Below are 19,571 nucleotides of genomic sequence, written 5' to 3'. Positions count from 1 at the left end.
ATCGACAAACTGATTCTAAAGTTTATATGGAGAGGCAAAAGATCCAGAAGAGCCAACACAATATTGAAGGAGAACAACAAAGTCAGAGGACTGACACTACCCAACTTTGAGACTTACTATAAAGCTACACAAATCAAAACCGAGTGGTATTGGCAAAAGAATAGACTCAGTGGAACAGAATAGAGTGCCTAGAAATAGGCTCACTCAAATATAGTCAACTGATCTTTAACAAAGGAGTAAAGTCAATAACGGAGAAAAGATAATCTTTTCAACAAATGTGCTGGAACAACTGGACATCCACATGCAAAAAAATGAATCTAGATACAGACCTTACACTTTTCACAAAAATTAACTCAAAATGGATCATAGACCTAAATGTAAAGTGCAAAGCCAAAAAAACTCTTAGAAAATAATATAGGAGAAAATCTAGTGACCCTGGGTTTGGCAACGACTTTTTATTATTTATTTATTTATTTATTTGTGAGGAAGATCAGCCCTGAGCTAACATCCACACTAATCCTCCTCTTTTTGCTGAGGAAGACTGGCCCTGGGCTAACATCTGTGCCCATCTTCCTCCACTTTATTTTATTTTATTTTTTTTTTAAAAGATTTTATTTATTCAGTTTTTTCCCCCCAAAGCCCCAGTAGATAGTTGTATGTCATAGGTTCACATCCTTCTAGTTGCTGTACGTGGGACTCAGCCTCGCGTTGGACGGAGAAGTGGTGCCTCGGGGCGCTCCCGGGATCCGAACCCGGGCCGCCAGCATCAGAGCGCGCGCACCCAACCGCCAAGCCACGGAGCCGGCCCTTCCTCCACTTTATATGGGATGATGCCACACCATGGCTTGACAAGTGGTGCCTCAGTGAGCGCCCAGGATCCGAACCCGGGCCGCCAGCAACGGAGCGCATGCACTTAACCGCTACACCATGGGGCCGGCTCCAAGGCAATGCCTTTTTAAACACAACACCAAAGACACGATCCATGAACAAAAGAATTGATAAACTGGACTTCGTTAAAATTAACAACTTCGGCTCTGTGAAAAACATTGTCAAGAAAATGAGAAGACAAGCCATAGACTGGGAGAAAATATCTGCAAAAGACATTTGAGAAAGGACTGGTATCCAAAATATATAAAGAACACTTAAAACTCAACAATAAGAAAACAAACAACCTGATTAAAAAATAAACCAAAGATCTGAACAGATATCTCACCAAAGAAAATATACAGATGGCAAATACACATATGAAAAGATACTCAACATTATAGGTCATTAGGGAAATGCAAATTAGAACAACAATGAGATACCACTATACACTTGTTAGAATAGCCAAAATCCAGAAAACTGATAACACAAACTGCTTGCAGGGATGGAGAAACAGGAACTCTAATTCATTGCAGATGAGAATGCTAAATGGTACAGCCACTTTGGAAGGTGGTTTGGCAGTTTCTTATAAAACTAAACATATTTTTACCATATGCTCTAGCAATCACAGTCTTTGATATTTACCCAAAGGAGTTGAAAACTTATGTCCACACAAAAACCTGCACATGGATATTTATAGCAGCTTTATTCATAATTGCCAAAACTTGGAAGCAACCAAGATGTCATCTTCAGTAGGTGAACGGTTAAATAAACTGTGGTACATCCAGGCAACAGAATATCAATAATTCCACTGATAGACATGAGCTATCAAGTTACGACAAGACATGGAGGAAACTTAAATGTATTTTACTAAGTGAAAGAAACCAATCTTAAAAGGCTACGTATTGTATAATTCCAACTACATGACATTGTGGAAAAGGCAAAACTATAGAGATAGTAAAAAGATCTGTGGTTGCCAGCGTTTAGTGGGGACGGGGGGATGAATAGATGGAGCACAGAGGATTTTTAGGGCAGTGTAATACGATACTGGAATGGTGGATACATGTCATTACACATTTGTCAAAATCTATACAGTGTACAACACCAAGAGTGAACCCTAATGTAAACTATGGACTTTGGGTGATAACGATGTGCAGTGAAGTTTCATCGATTGTAACAAATGTATCACTCTGGTGAGGGATGTTGACAGCGGAGGAGACTGAGGACAGGGGAGGGAGTATGTGGGAAATCTATGTACTTAACTAAAACTGCTCTAAAAAATGAAGTGTAATTTTTAAAAAGACCTGGCATCATTCAAACACTCTTTAAAGTCAGGGGAACAGTGCAGACCTAAATGCTATGAAGAGATTCCAAAAGATCTGGCTGTTTGTTATTATTATCTGAATCTTAGAGATGCTCAGACTTCTCCCACAATCTCAGCCCATCCTTTGAAAACAAGTGTGTAATTTGCTTTTGCAAATACATGTAAAACCCAAATACCTTATACTCATGGAATTAGTAATACAAGCATTTAGAAGGCCCTTACAGTTCCAGGTATGTGACAGCGTGCTGGCACCAAAGAGACGGGGCTGAGGAGGTCCTGGATGACCAGAGGTGGCAAGGGTAGTGTCCTCTCTCAGACTAGATGACCGAACTCCCCCTTGGATATTGAAAATGAAAGCAGCAACCCCGGTTAACTGGATGAAACAGGAGAGAGTCAATATATGTGTGGTGGAAATTGAAATGGCATTTATTCTTTTTGGTCAGTTGTCTTACCCTTACTTAGGCACCACATCTAAGTTCACCAAATTAATAAGGAAACATTGGAGTTAAACTACACTTTAGACCAAATGAACTTAATAGACATTTACAGAACATTCCATCCAACAGCAGCAGAATATACATTCTTCTCAGCGCACATGGAACATTCTCCAGAACAGATCATATCTTAGGCCACAAAACAAGTCTTAATAAATTTAAGAAGATTGAAATCATATCAAGTATCTTTTCTGACCAGAATGGTATAAAATTAGAATCAAGTACAAGACGAAAACCGGAAAATTCACAAATATGTGAAGATTAAACAACAAGCCACTGAACAACCAATAGGTCAAAAAGGAAATCAAAAGAGAAATCAAAAAATATCTTGAGACAAATGAAAATGGAAATACAATATACCAAAATTTATGGGATGCAGCAAAAGCAGTTCTAAGAGGGAAGTTTATAGCAAGAAAGACCTACATTAAGAAAAAAAGATCTCAAATAAACAAACCAACTTTATACCTCAAGTAACTAAAAGAGGAAAAAACTAAGCCCAAAGTTAATGGAAGGAAGGAAATAACAAAGATCTGAGTGGAAATAAATGAAATAGAAACTAAAAAGACAATAGAAAAGACCAATGAAACTATGATCTGATGTTTTGAAAAGGTAAACAAAATAGACGAAGCTTTAACTAGACTTACAAAGAAAAAAAGGGAGAGGTCTCAAAATTATAATGAAAGAGTAGACATTACAACTGATACCATACAAATACAAAGGATCATAAGAGACTACTATGAACAATTATATGCCAACAAATTGGACAACCTAGAAGAAATGGATAAATTCCTAGAAACATGCAACATATTAAGACTGAATCATGAAGAAATAAAAATCTAAACAGATCAATTACTAGCTAGGAGATTGAATCAACAATAAAAAACCTCCAAACAAATAAAAGCCTAGGACCAGATGGCTTTACTGGTGAATCTACCAAACATTTAAAAAACAATTAATACCAACCCTTCTCAAACTCTTCCAAGAAATAGAAGAGGAAGGAATAGTTCCAAACTCATTTTATGATGCCAGCATTACTCTGATAGCAAAACCAGACAAGAACACTATAAGAAAAGAAAATTAGGCCAATATCAAAATAATCAGGCCAATATCCCTGATGAACATAGATGCAATAATCCTCACCAAAATATTAGCACACCAAATTCAACAGTATACTAAAAGTATCATACACCATGATCAAGTGGGATTTATTCCAGGGATGCAAGGATGGTTCAACATGTGCAAATCGATAAAAGTGATACACAGCATTAACAAAATAAAGGATAAAAATCATACAATCATCTCAATATATGCAGAAAAAGCATTTGACAAAATTCAAAGTCCATTCATGATAAAAACTCTGAACAAACTAGGTACAGAGGGAACGTACCTCAACATAATAAAGACCATATATGACAAGTCCACAGCGAATGTCATACTCAAAGGTGAAAAGCTGAAAGCTTTTTCTCTAAGATCAGGAATAAGACAAGGAGACCCACTCTCACCACTTTTATTCAACATAGTCCTGGAAGTCCTCGCCAGAGCAAGAAAAAGAAATAAAAGGCAGGTCGACCCCTCTGTCTCCTGCGAGAGATACGTGTCGACCCGGAGCTCCGCTTAATAAAACCTCGTGTGTTTGCATCAAGAAAAAAAAAAAAAAAAAAAAGAAATAAAAGGCAGCCAAATTGGAAAGGAAGAAGTAAAACTGTCTCTATTTGCAGATGACATGATATATATAGAAAACCCTAAAGACTCTGCCAAAACACTGTTAGAACTAATGAGGAAATTCAGTAATGGTGCATGATACAAAATCAATATACAAAAATCAGTTGCATTTCTATATGCTAACAATGAAATAAAGAAACAAAGAAAACAATCTCATTTACAATTGCATCAAAAAGAATACCTACGAATAAACTTAACCAAGGAGGTAAAAGACCTGTACACTGAAAACTATAAGACATTGATGAAAGAAATTGAAGAAAACACAAACAAATAGAAAGATATTCCATGCTAATGGATTGGAAGAATTAATATTGTTAAAATGTCTATACTACCCAAAGCAATCTACAGATTCAATGCAATCTCTATCAAAATTCCAATGGCATTTTTCACAGAAATAGAAAAAACAATACTAAAATTTGTATGGAACCACAAAAGACTCCAAATAGCCAAGGCAATCTTAAGAACAAAGCTGGAGGCAGCATACTTCCTAATTTTGAACTACATTACAAAGCTATAGAAATAAAAACAGTATGGTCTTGGCATAAAAACAGACACATAGATCAATGGAACAGAAAAGAGAGCCCAGAAATAAACCCATGCATATATTATCAATTAATTTATGACAAAAGAGCCAAGAATATACAATGGATAAAAGATAGTCTCTTCAATAAATGGTGTTGGGAAAACTAGACAGGCACATACCAAAGATTGAGACTGGACCCCTATCTTACATCATATATAAAAATCAACTCAAAATTGAATAAAACTTAAATTTAAGACTTGAAATGATTAAATTCCTAAAAGAGAACATAGGGGGTAAGCTCCTTGACATCGGTCTTGGCAATAATTTTTTAGACTTGACACCAAAAGCAAAGGCAACAAAAGCAAAAATAAACAAGTGAAACTACATCAAACTAAAAAGCTTCTGCACAGCAAAGGAAACCATCAAGAAAACGAAAAGCAGCCTTTGGAATGGGAGAAAATATTTGCAAATCATGTATCTGGTAAAGGCTTAATATCTAAAATATATAAAGAACGCATATAACGGGCCAGCCCCGTGGCTTAGTGGTTAAGTGTGCACACTCCGCTGCTGGCAGCCTGGGGTTCAGATCCCAGGTGCGCACCGACGCACCGCTTCTCTGGCCATGCTGAGGCCGCGTTCCACATACAGCAACTAGAAGGATGTGCAACTACAACATATCTACTGGGGCTTTGGGGAAAAAGAAATAAATAAATAAAATTAAAAAAAAAAAGAACTCATATAACTCAATAGCAAAAAAATGAACAACTGGATTAAAAAATGGGCAGAGGAACTGAATAGACATTTTTCCAAAGAAGACATACAAATGGCCAAGAGGTGTTCAAGGTGTTCAAGATCACTAAACATCAGGGAAATGCAAATCAAAACCACAATGAAATATCACCTCAGGATGATATATCTCACCTCAGGATGAAATATCACCTCGTCAGGATGGCTAACATCAAAATGACAAAAATATTGGTGAGGACGTAGAGAAAAGAGAACCCTTGTTCATTGTTGGTGGTAATACAAATTGGTGCAGCCACTATGGAAAACAGTACAGACGTTCCTCAAAAAACTAAAAATAGAACTACCATATGATTCAGCAATCCCACTTCTGGGTATATATCAAAAGGAAATGAAAGCAGGATATCGAAGAGATATCTGCACTCCTATGTTCATTGCAGCATTATTCACAATAGCCAAGATATGGAAACAACCTAAGTGTCTCTCAATGGATGAATGGATAAAGAAGATGTGATACACACACACACACACACGTATATATCCCTATATTATTCATATATTCATATATGAATATTATTCATATATTCATATATGAATAATATTCATATATATATATTATTCAGCCATAAGAAAGAAGGAAATCCTGCCATTTGTGACAGCATGAATGGACCTTGAGGGCATTACGCTAAGTGAAATAAGGCAGACAGAGAAAGACAAATACTATATACTGCATAGTATCACTTACGTGTGGAATCTAAAAAAAAAAAAAGGTCAAACTCATAGAAGCAGAGAGCAGAAAAACAGTTGCCAGGGGCTGGAGGGTGGGGGAAATAGGGAGAGGTTGGTAAAAGAGTACAAACTTTCAGCTATAAGACGAATAAGGTCTGAGGATCTAAAGTATAATGTGGTGAGTATAGTTGATAACACTGTACTGTATAATTGAAATTTGCTAAGAGAGTAGAACCAATAAATAAGTAAAATAAATAAATAAATAATATGTGAGGTGATGGATGTGATAATTAACTACATGGGGGCATTCTTTCACAACATATATGCATATCAAATCATTGTGATGTACACTTTAAATATCTTACAATTTTATCTGTCAATTATGCCTCAGTAAAGCTGGAAAAAAAAAAAAAACCTAGGCAAAAACTTAACAAGAAATGTCCAAAAGTTATTTAAGGAAAACCATAAACCTTCCTGAACAATGAAAAAGATATGTCATGTTCTTTGATAGGAAGATTCAACATCATAAAGATGTTAAATCTCTCTAGGTTAATTTCTAAGTTTGAAACGATTCCAATAAAAATGCCATCAGGTTTCTTCTGCAGGTAGAAAATTGACTATAAAGTTTATTTGGAAAAACAAAAACGCAAGACCATCCAGGAAAATCCTGAAACAGAAAAAGAGGAAATAGGAGGAGAAAATAAAAAGGGAGGCTAGCCCTACCAGGTATTAAAACATAAAGCTTCTGTAACTTTACTGCTTTATATTGGCACATGGTTAGATAGTCAAACCAGTAGAATAGAATATAGCAATAGATCTAATTGAAAATGGAAATATAGTGTGTATAAATATAAGGGTAGCATCTCAAATACATTGGGGAGAGATAAGACATTTTAAAAAGTAGAGTTGGGATAACGGAATAGCTATACAAAAAAAAGTAACATTGGATTTAGTCCTTTCACCATACACTACAAAACATTCCAAATGGATCAGAGATAATATACAAATGAAACCATAAAAGCCCTGGGGGAGGGGCTGGCCTGGTGGCATAGCAGTTAAGTTTGGCATGCTCTGCTTCAGCAGCCCGGGGTCCGTGGGTTCAGATCCCAGGAGCAGACCTACACCACTCATCAAGCCATACTGTGGCGGTGACCCACACACAAAATAGAGGAAGATGGGCACAGATATTAGCTCAGGGCCACTCCTCCTCAAGCAAAAAGAGGAGGATTGGCAACAGGTGTTAGCTCAGGGCCAATCTTCCTCACCAAAAAAAAAAGAAGAAAAGAAAAGCCCTGTGGGGAGAAAAATGGTAAATTCCTCTATAGCACGGAAGTTAGGAAACTTTGATTCAAAATCCAGAAGTACTATGAGAAAACACTGAAAAATATGACTATATAAAATTTTTAAAAAGAAAATTTTGTGTCACATAAAAGTCTTATAGACAGGCGACCCGGAAGTTGTACTTGCGACCCTGTTTTCCCTCTCCCGCAATACCCTGCGCTCTTCTTTTCCAACCTGGACCCAGCAGAATGGCTCCTGCAAAGAAAGGTGGCGAGAAGAAGAAGGGCCGTTCTGCCATCAATGAGGCGGTGACCAGAGAATACACCATCAACATCCACAAGCGCATCCATGGAGCGGGCTTCAAGAAGCGTGCCCCTTGGGCACTCAAAGAGATCCAGAAGTTTGCCATGAAGGAGATGGGAACTCCAGATGTGCGAATTGACACCAGGCTCAACAAAGCTGTCTGGGCCAAAGGAATAAGGAATGTCCCATACCGTATCCACGTGCGGTTGTCCAGAAAACGTAATGAGGATGAAGATTCACCAAACAAGCTCTATACATTGGTTACTTATGTACCTGTCACCACTTTCAAAAATCTACAGACAGTCCATGTGGATGAGAACTAACTGCTGATTGTCTAATAAAGTCAAAAAAAAAAAGGCTTATAGAAAATGGTCAAGACATATAAGCCAACAGTTCACAGGAAAAGAAACACAAAGGCTCTTATATATACATGAAAATATGGGCAACCTCACTCACATTAAAAGAGATGCAAATAAAAATCATAGGGCCAGCCCTGTGGCGTGGCGGTTAAGTGCGCACGCTCCGCTGCTGGAGGCCCGGTTCGGATCCTGGGCACACACCAACGCTGCACTTGTCAGGCCATGCTGTGGTGGCGTCCCATATAACTTGGAGGAAGATGGGCACAGATGTTAGCCCAGGGCCAGTCTTCCTCAGCAAAAAGAGGAGGATTGGCATGGATGTTAGCTAAGGGCTGATCTTCCTCACAAAAAAAATAAAAATAAAATCATAGACTATTTTCTTTCTTATAAAATTGGTAAAAATCCAAGTATGATGATGTACTCTGTTACTGAGGCTGTGAGGAAAGATGCACTTTCATGTACTTCCTGTGGGAAGGCCAAAAAGTACTCCTCAGTGGAGGAGAATTTGGCACTATCTATGAAATTTACATATGTATTTACTGTTTAATTCAGCAATCCTACTTCTAGGGATCTATCCCAATAATACTTTGGCAGAAATACAAAATTATATATGCACATGGTTCTTCAATGTAACAGCATCTATAATAGCAAGACCAGAAACAACCCAATGTCCATCAGCTGGGGAATAGTTGAACAAACCATGGTACATTCACACAATGGAGTTCTATGGAGCTGTTATAAGGAATGAGGAAGATCTCTATATACTCTGGGAGTGACCTACAGGATATAATACTAAGTAAAAAAAAAAAAACAAGGTGAAGAACAGTGTGTGTGGTATGCAATATTTCTTCCAAGAAAAGGCAGGGGAATATGAATATAAATAAATACACACACATACAAATATGCTTATATTTTTTTTAAAAAAGAAGGAAAGAAGGAAGGGAGAGAAAGAAAGATAAACTGAAAACTAGGGACGGCCTGGTGGCGTAGTGGTTAAACACTCCGCTTTGGTGGCCCAGCATTCGCAGGCCACGGCGTGGCGGCACCCATATACAAAAATAGAGGAAGATGGGCACAGATGTTAACTCAGGGCTAATCTTCCTCAGCAAAAAAGAGGAAGATTGGCAACAGATGTTAGCTCAGGGCCACTCTTCCTCACACACACACACAAAAGATAAACTGAAAACCAATAAAAATGGTTATCTCCAGGGGGAGAGTGGGAATAGGGTGGAGAGGCTAGGAATGGAAGCTAGACTTCTCCAACATAGCAGTTTTTGCAGTTTCAACTTCAGAATTATGTAAATATTGTTTACATATAATCACATAATTACAAAAAATTAAATCAAAATGGGAAAAAACAAAGCAATCCCTACAAAGAAGCAAAATCAAACAAACGAGTTGGTGATTGAGCCTCACAGAGAGGGTTTATTTCCTGTGCCTCTAAATATGGTGATTGGACTCCACATCCCTAGTAGAGTGTATCCTAAGAACAAAATGAGCAGCAAAGGAATCTGTGTATCAGTAATCAGAGTATCTGTGTTTTCAGTAATCATAGTTAGTAAATATATATATATAGTTAGTACATATATATAGTTACTAACTATATATATATATGTACATATAGTTATGTACTATATGTACTAACTATATGTACTAACTATATGTACATATAGTTAGTAACTATATATATGTACATATATATATATTTACAAAAATAGTAAATATATATATGTAAATACTATTTACATAGTTAGTAAATAAATATATATACATGTATTATATTATGTCACAATAAATAAATACAAGAAATAATAAATAATTATATTATTGTCAATGGGAATCAAAATTTTCAGTGTATGAGAAAAGAGATACAAATATAAAATCAACAAGGTTAAGCAAAAACCGTACAATGCTAAGCTTGAAATAAATTGAAAACCATTATTAACTCTTGATGTATTTTTCCCTTTAAAAATGTCTCATAGCTCTGTCCACTGAAAAATGCCAGGAAATAACAACCAACCCCAGTACCCAGCTTTCAGTCTTGAAATACCATTCCCCACTAAAAGGAACCAGGTCTAGGGCGGGAAACATGCAACATGAATCTGGGACACCCCGTTGTACCAGAGAACAAGGAAGTTATCGAAGACTACTACAGCTAAAGACTACTGGAGAGCTAACTTAAAGGGGTTCCCTCTGTTAAATTTATATTTTAAAAAACCCTCACCAGTCACTTTGGAGGATAGGCAACCAACTCATTATTCTGAAAACTGGTAGGGAAAGAATCAATCATTTATCTTACCTTTCTAGAACAAACAGTACTTCAGAGTAACCAACATAACAGATGTGAGAAAGTTCTTCTTTATAGAAGTATTCCAGCTAACAAACACAGAACGAATGGTAGAATTAGATTATTACCATTTTGGAGCCCTAATGAAAAAAATAGATCTAAGCAATGATTATCAATGGCTGCTAAAACCATGAGGTGAAAGGCTGATAGGGAACTTCACGCTAATGGTAAGATCAGGCTGACAACACCTAAACCTCTTGATTAATCTTTTCATCACAAAAAGAGACACCAGACGTAGTATGTACCTCTTGATGAGCTTCAACAGGAAGTGTCAAGCATTACCAAAGAAGCATACTTGCCCAAAATATACGGCCTTAACCTGATTGAGCTTCTAGATCTAATGACCAATTTACGGAAAATACAGGGGTTAAATGGCACCAGAGGAAGGCAATCAGCAAAATCCAGAGAATGGAAAATTCTACAGTTTAAATGACCCTATTCTTTCAAAGCATAAAAGGGAAGAAAAAAAGAGGGGTGGAAGAGTATAGATTAAGAGATTTATGAGGGGGCTGGCCCCGTGGCTTAGAGGTTAAGCGCACGCGCTCCGCTGCTGGCGGCCTGGGTTCGGATCCCAGGCACGCACCGATGCACCGCTTGCCCTGCCATGCTGAGGCCGGGTCCCACATACAGCAACTAGAAGGATGTGCAGCTATGACATACAACTATCTACTGGGGCTTTGGGGGGAAAATAAATAAATAAATAAAATTATAAAAAAAAAAGAGATTTATGAGGCACATCAACCAAATACAACGTGTTTGGATCTTGAATTGTAAGAAAACAATCAAGGAAATGTAAACATTGACTAGCTACTTAACAATATTAAGAAATTGTTATTTTAAGTGTGATGATATTGTAGTTATGATAAAAATAGAGTCCTTATCTTTTATACATACATAAGTTTTAAATGGATAAAATGTTTGTGCTTTGCTTTAAAACAACGGAAATAGGCTGGGGGAGCTGGGGAGGGTTACAGACTGGCCCTAGGTTGATAACTGTTGAAGCCAGGTGACCAGTACATTGGAGTTCATTCATCCATGATTTCTCTTTTTATAGGATTGAAATTTTCCACAATAAAAAGTTAGTAAGTGAATAGATAAATACCTTGTATTAGCTGACAACTGCCAAAGTTGTTACCTCCAGCCCAGACCCCTTTCCCAAACTTCAGACTCCTATATTCAACTGCTGACCTGACATCTCTACTGGTATGGCTAATATGCATCTTAAACTTAACATGTCCAAAACCAAGAACATTGCCTTTCCACCCAAACATTCTCCACCTACTGTCTTCCAATTCCAGTTAATGGCAACTCCATCTTTCCAGTTGCTCAGGCCAAAACCTAAGAGTCCTCCTTGACTTCCTTTTCTTACATTCAATCTGTCAGCAAATACTATGGTAATACCCTCAGAACATACCTAGAATCTGACCACCTCTCATTCCTTCCACTGTAGGGTTGCCAGATAAAATACAGGACGCCCAGTTAAATGTGAATTTCCCAAATATTGTATGGGACACACTTGTACTAAAAACATGTTTACCTGAAATTCAAAATTTAACTGAGTGTCCTGTATTTTTATTTGCTAAATTTGACAACCCTACTCCACTGCCACCAGCTTGGATTACTACCATGATCTCCAAACTGGTCTCCCTGATTTCACTCTTGTTCCTCTCTATAGTCCCTTCTCTACAAAGCAGTCAGAGTTACTCTAACCCTAAGTCAGATCATATTACCCCTTTGCTCAAACTCTCCTCTGCTCCTACCCCACTTAAAATACAAGCCGGAGTGCTCATGATTATCTTCAGCATTCTCTGCAATCTCCCCTTAGCCTTGCCTCTCTCCCATCTATACTCCATTCCATTCCTCTTATGGGGCTCCTTGCTATTGCTCTCCCTTGCTGGGAACACACCAGCTTCAGGTCCCTTTCCCATACTGTTCTCTCCATTTGGTTCACTCCTCCCTCAGATATCAGCATAACAGGCTACCTACCTCCTTCACATAGTCTCTCAAATGACTATTTATGTAAAATTATAACACCTCAACAATCACTGTCTATACCTTGCTTTTTCTCCACAGCACATCATCATTCTAATACACTATATATCAATTTATCTTGTTTTGTCTGTCTCAGCACGTACACCCACGCCTACTAGAATGTAATATTAAGCTCTTTAAGGATAAGAATTTTTGTCTATTTTTTTTTCTGCTATATCTCCAGAATCTAGAAATTGTGCCCGGCACATAATAGTGCTCAGAAAATATTTACCGTTACCTGAGTAAAAAAACTTAGGAACTATATTAGGACAATGGAGCAAAACTTTCCAAGGAGCCACAAATTTAAAAATATATATGGTGCTCTCTTTGGCACCACATATACTGAGATTGGAATTATACAGGGAGAATTAGCGCGGCTTCTGCGCAAGGATGACATGCAAATTCGCGAAGCATTCCATATTTTTGATGGACTTTGAGGGTATTATGCTAAGTGAAATAAGACAGAGAAAGTCAAATACTGTACGACTTCACTCATAAGTGGAAGATAAAAACAATAACAACAAACAAATACATAGATATAGAGATTGGATTGGTGGTTACCAGAGGGGAAGGGGGTAAGGGGGAAGGGCAAAAGGAGTAAAAGGGCACATGTATATGGTGACAGTAGGTAATTAGTCTTTGGGTGATGAACATGATGTAGTCCACACAGAAATCAAAATATAATGATGTACACCTGAAATTTATATAATGTTATAAACCAATGTTACCTGAATAAAAAATATACAAACAGAAACACAGATAAAAAAATAAAAATATATATGATTTGTTTTCAATTATTACATTTCAAGTCCCTAGATCAGCACCAGACTTATTACTATTTTAATAAAGGAGGTGAACTGAAGTAAATATAGGATTCCTGACTCTTATGTTTACTTATTTCTTTGACAGTCCGAGTTTTTTTCTTCCATACACACTAGCAGAAATTCCTCATTCTGGAATCTAGATTTAGAATCTAGACTATTTTATATGCATCACTACAAGGCCATTATTTAAGGCCATTATTACTACACCTAGATGATAAATCCTCTATCACCTTTCATTTCTGTTTATGCTGATGGAGAAGAATAATTTATATAATGTGACTTGGGGTTTAGAATAGCTAATCCTCAGGTTCCAGACCTAACTTATTCTTTTGTTTTAATGCCTTTTAAATTTTATTTATTTATTTATTTTTGAGGAAGACTGGCCCTTTGCTAACATCTGTTGCCAATCCTCCTCTTTCTCTTTTTTCTCCTCAAAGCCCCAGTACATAGTTGTACATCATAGTTGCACAGTTGTAGCTCTTCTGTGTGGGATGCCGCCTCAGCATGGCTCAGAAGAACGGTGAGTAGGTCCACCCCCGGCATCCGAAGCTGTGAACACTGGGCCCAATTAGAACGCACGTACTTAACTGCTATGCCACAGGGCCAGCCCCAGACCTAACTTATTCTTAAGAGGTTTGTTAAATGTGGTTGAAGAAATTCCATGGTTACACTCTTGACTACGTCTAAGGACCACATGAGGCTCCATGTGATCCACCTCAGGTTCATCTCTGTGCATTTACCTGTCCCCATGCTACCTGTGTAGGCTTTTAAATTCCCAGAGGGCAGAAATCTCCTCTGCCTAACCTTTGCAGATACTAGTACAACACTAGTCTTCTTAGGTAGGACACCAGTCACTCTAAGGCAAATAAAAACTGAAATGCACACATTAAAAACTTTCACGGGCAGGTTTCCCTCCCCCTCTTACCCCCCAATCCTACTGAAGGAAGCATAAAAGGAGAGGAAAGGTTTGAGTGCATGCAAGGAATCCGACTGTTTCCACAGGAAGGGCCCGGGCAAGGTAGTAGACAGGGGAGGAACATGTGTGCTGAAGAGGGTGCCCTAAGAGGCAGAGAGCTCCCCCATCTGACCCCGTCTTCAACTCTGAGAATCTTGAGTCCACGATGTGATGCCCTCCAAGTGCCCCTCTGGCTCCTCCACTCTGTTGCAGAAAAAACAGTTCTCTCCCTCAGACATTGCGGCCCCTCTGGCCTCGAGCAAGCAGGCCTCCACCTCGTACAGCCGTTCTATGTCATCCTCAGTCTCTTCTTTTCAGCCAGGAGACAGGCTCTGGGCTCCTAGACTAAGTCACCCTGATGTCCTTTCCAGAGGCTTCCCAGGGATTTTCCATAATAATGATCAAAGACAAATCCCAGTGGGCTTCCCTGGGTTCCTGTTCACCCCGACTTCCCAGGCCAGGCTCGGGATGGGAGGCCGTGGCCGCCTGAGAATCTGACGAAAACAGCTCTCCAAGGATGAGCACAGAAGTTGTCTCCTTGAAGAGCCCGAGTTGTCTTCCACCACAGGGAAAGAAAGGGCGGCTAAGAACGCCAAGGCGAGGCTCAAGCAGAGAAGCCAGCGACCTGGGAAATTCCTCGAGGGCCCGGGGAACACTGACCCTATCCGAAAGATCCCGTACAGCTTCCCAACCCTCCCCTCCCCTTCACTCCACACCCTTCCCAGCCCGCCCTGCCCAAACTCCTCCCGCCTCCACCTCTGAGGGGCAGCACGTGCCCAACCTGGAGGAGCACTGATCCGGCCTCGAGGCCGCTTGGTCCCGCCGAGGTTGCCTAAGCATGTGCGGCCCCGCCCCCAGGACCCGCTCTAACCAATGGGGATTACGCCCCGCCCCCTGGACCCGCCCCCGATGCGGCTCGCGACTAACGGTTTTAACTGTCGGATCTTGGAGCAGCCTGGCGGCGTACCTCGCGCCACAGACCACTGCACGCCACACCCAGCCCACGTGCACTTCATGAAATTTACCCTCACACTTCCATACTCACCCTGCTGCCTACCCACACCCCGCCCGGCATCCCCTTGCCAATGTAGACCCCCTCAGGAGTCACCTAATGCACACCCAGCTGCATGTGGGGTGGCCTGTGGGCCAGGGACCAGAACATGGCTGGGGCCTGGGGGGTCTTAATGAGAACTGGGTAGGAGGAGCAGCTGGGGCCAGAGGCACTGTGGTCAGAGGGGGACACAGAACTGGGGGCGAGAGAAAGGAGGCAAAAAATCATCCAAGGTTCCTGGCCTCCTAGATGCTGGGACAGTGTGAGAGCACGGGGGACAGGGGCAGAGGGTGTAGGGCAGGAGAGGTTCATTTAACTCTGCCTCTGATGGTTATAGATGGCTTTTAAAGCCATGGAACAGGATAAGATCACCAATGAAGGAGTATGGATGGAAAACAGATTGTATTGAGGCCCAAGACACACAAGTTTAAAAGCCTAGGTGAGGAAAAAGCAGCAAAGGAGCCAGAGCGGTGTGGTCAGGGACAGGGAAGGGACACCATAGGAGTGAGGTGCTGTGGAAGCCACTCGGACCATCCTTCAAGGAGGAGAAGATCAGCTGTGTCAAATGCTGCTGATGGCTCAAGGAAAATGAGGAGTGAGAATTAATTATTGGTGACCTTGACAGGAGCAGTTTTAGTGGGGGACAAAAAATCTAATTGGTGTGTGGATTCAAAAGACACATCTGATAAAGGACTGGTGTCCAAAATGTATAAAGAACTCTTAAAACTCAACAATAGGAAAACAATCAGATTAAAAAATGGGCCAAAGATTTGAACAGACATCTCACCAAAGAAGATACTGTAAACATATGGCAAATAAGCATATGAAAAGATGCTCAACATTTTATGTCATTAGAGAAATGCAAATTAAAACAACGAGATACCACTGCACACCTATTAGAATGGCCGAAATCCATAACACTAACACACAAAATGCTGGTGAGGATGTGGAGCAGCAGGAACTCTCACTCGTTGCTGAGAGGAATGCTAAATGATACAGCCACTTTGGAAGATGCTTTGACAATTTCTTACAAGACTAAACATACTCTTACCATATGATCTAGCAATCATGCTCTTGGGTATTCACCCAAAGGAATTGAAAACTTATGTCCACACAAGAATCTGCACATGGATATTTACAGCAGCTTTGTTCATAATTGCTAAAACTTGGAAGCAACCAAGATGTCATATTCAGTAGGTGAATGGCTAAATAAACTGTGTTTCATCCAGATAATGGAATATTATTCAGCACTGAAAAGAAAATCATTTTCCCAATTACTATGTAAAGGTGCAAAAGCTGGACAGTGAAAAAGTCTGACAGGAAAAAAATTGATTCATTTGAAATATGGTGTTGGAGGAGAGCTCTACAGATACCCTGGACTGCCAGAAAGATGAACGAGTGGGTTCTAGAGCAAATTAAGCCTGAACTATCACTGGAGGCAAAAATGGTAAAACTGAGACTGTCTTAGTTTGGGAACATCATGAGAAGGCAGCATTCTATGGAAAAGACAGAAAAAATAGAAGGAAAAGAGGAAGACTAAAAATGAGATGGATTGACTCCACTAAGGAAGCCATAGGCATGAGTCTACAGGAAGTGAGTAGGGCTGTTGAGGACAGGACATTGAGGATATCACTCATTCATAGGGTCCCCAGGAGTCGGAGCCAACTTGACAGCATGTGACACACACAAGAATAAATGAGCTATTGAGCTATGAAAAGACATGGAGGAAACTTAAATGCATTTTACTAAGCGAAAGAAGCCATTCTGAAAAGGTTGCATACTGTAGGATTCCAACCATATGACATTCTGGAGAAGGCAAAACTATGGAGATAGTAAAAAGATCAGTGGTTGCCAGGGGTTAGGGAGGAGGGAGGGATGAATACACCTATTCATGACAGAGGATGAATAAGCATAGAGGATTTTTAGGGCAGTGAAACTATTCTGTGTGATATTATAATAGTACATACATGTCATTATACACTTGTCCAAACTCACAGAATGTACAACACCAAGAGTGAACCCTAAGGTAAACTATGGACTTTGGGTGATAAGGATGTGTCAATTTAGGTTCAGCAATTATAATAAATGTACTATTCTGGAGGGGGATGTTGATAATAGGAGAGGTTATGCATACATGGGGGCAGGAGATATATGAGAAATCTCTGTACCTTCTACTCAGTTTTGCTGTGAATCTAAAACTGCTCTAAAATATAAAGTCTATTTAAAAAATAAATTTTAAAAAAGGACCAAGAGGAGATTGGCATATCCATACAATGGAAAACTATTAAGCAATAAGAAGGAATGAATGATTGATAGGCACAATGACATGGATAATTCTCAAAATAATTATGTTGAGTGAAAGAAGCCAGATACAAAAGAATACATTCTGAATGATTCCATTTATATAAAATTCTAGAAAATGGAAATTAATTTATAGTGACAGAAAGCCAACCAGTGATTGCCTGAGACCAATGAGTGCCATAGAGAAGGATTACCAATGGGCAAAAGAAAATTGGGGGTGATGGATATGTTTACTATCTTGATTGTGGTTATGTTTCACAGATGTATACATAGATCAAAATGTGTCAAATTGTACACTCTAAATATGTAAAGTTTGTGTTAATTATACCTAAATAAAGCTTTGAAAAATAAAAACATTACAGATAGAATTGAAGCTCCATTCTGCCCTCCCTGATACCATTCCTCAGGTGACTTATATCCTGAATTTGATGCTTATCACTTCTATGCATGTTTTATATTTTTAGTTCAAATGTTTGTATCCATAAACAATATATAGCATTGTTTGCATGTTTGTATTATTTTATAAATGGTATTCTTTGTGCTTCTTTCTACAACTTGACTTTTTGACTCACCATTTTTAAGATTTATATCTGTGGATTCAAGTATCTGTAGCCCATTTATAGCAACTCCAGTATTTCATTGTGTGACTATAGGCCAATTTCCTCATTGTCCTGTTGGTAAACATTCAGGCTGCTTACAGTTTTTCCCCTATACAGATGCTGCAAAGAACTTTTTTGTACCTCTAAACACATGTGAGAGGGGATCTTCAGAGTAACTATACTAGGGTGACTTTCTGGCTAGCGGAGCTTGTGCCAGTGACACCAGCAGGGTCTTAGTGTTTCCTGTTGTTGAACTTTTTATTGGCACATTTTTAGAGGCTGATTGCCAGCTTTTGGTTAGTAAAAGGGGTAAACTCTTCACATCCCTGTGCTACAAATGAGAGAGAGAGAGAGAATAATCTGCCCAAGGGTAGCTTGGAATGGAACCATGATGTCAAATATTTTCATGCTCCTTCTTTTATTCTTCTGTTACACTCTCCTCCTTCACTGATGCCTTTGTAACGTTCACCTGCTGTAATTAGTGTTCCCAATCACCACAAACTCTAAGAGAAGTTGAGAGAGCTTTATTTTGAAGCAGCAATTTTATCCTAAGAGCCACCAACCCTTTTAACATTTCTTCTGACTCCATGGAATGCTTTCTAAATATATATCCCAGAGAGTATGGTTGTACAGTTTTGAAAATGCGGGATTTGCCTCTAAAATGTTCTTTAATATTTCATTGACTGTAAGTTCATCAGACTCCATTGTGGAGCTTTATATGTTTCTATATATAAGGACTCTCCCAGGGTGTTAATGCTGAGGGGCAGATTTCTCTCATAAAGAAGTAAAAACAGAGCAGGAAGCACAAAAGTATAGCAGGCTGGGCACTGTCTCAACAATCAGCAGCATTGTGCAGTCACAACATCCCTTTGTCACTAAGCAACAAGAAGTTGACCTCCAGAGATTCTCTTTGCTCAAACATAGCCTCAAAAAGACAGGAGGAAAGTTGGCCTTTTCTGCCCTCTTCCTGGAAAGATGCAAAGTGCTTTAGTAGGCTCCTGGGTAAGAGTGCACTTTTTCTGGCTCCTGGCCCTGGGGTAGTGCCTGAAATTTGAATGAATCATGAGAGTAAAGCAAGAAGGGTTTCATCCAACATCCAGCCTGGTGGAAGACCCCGAAC

At 39.3% G+C, this 19,571-nt stretch overlaps 1 non-coding gene and 1 pseudogene across 1 annotated transcript; both read left to right on the top strand.

Annotated features, from left to right (window-relative positions):
- Positions 1 to 7,905: 7,905 nt before the first annotated feature.
- Positions 7,906 to 8,313, top strand: LOC101400124 (large ribosomal subunit protein eL31 pseudogene; annotated as a pseudogene).
- A 4,726-nt stretch (positions 8,314 to 13,039) lies between these two features.
- LOC147917040 (U6 spliceosomal RNA) lies at positions 13,040 to 13,146 on the top strand. Its single transcript, XR_015552400.1, has one exon. It is a non-coding gene; the product is annotated as a U6 spliceosomal RNA (small nuclear RNA).
- The last annotated feature ends 6,425 nt before the right edge of the window (positions 13,147 to 19,571 follow it).

The sequence above is a fragment of the Ceratotherium simum genome, chromosome 5 (genome assembly GCF_057802395.1).
Source record: "Ceratotherium simum simum isolate JZ-2026a chromosome 5, ASM5780239v1, whole genome shotgun sequence".
In the NCBI taxonomy this organism is placed as follows: Eukaryota; Metazoa; Chordata; class Mammalia; order Perissodactyla; family Rhinocerotidae; genus Ceratotherium; species Ceratotherium simum.
This window is presented reverse-complemented; position numbering and strand designations above follow the sequence as displayed.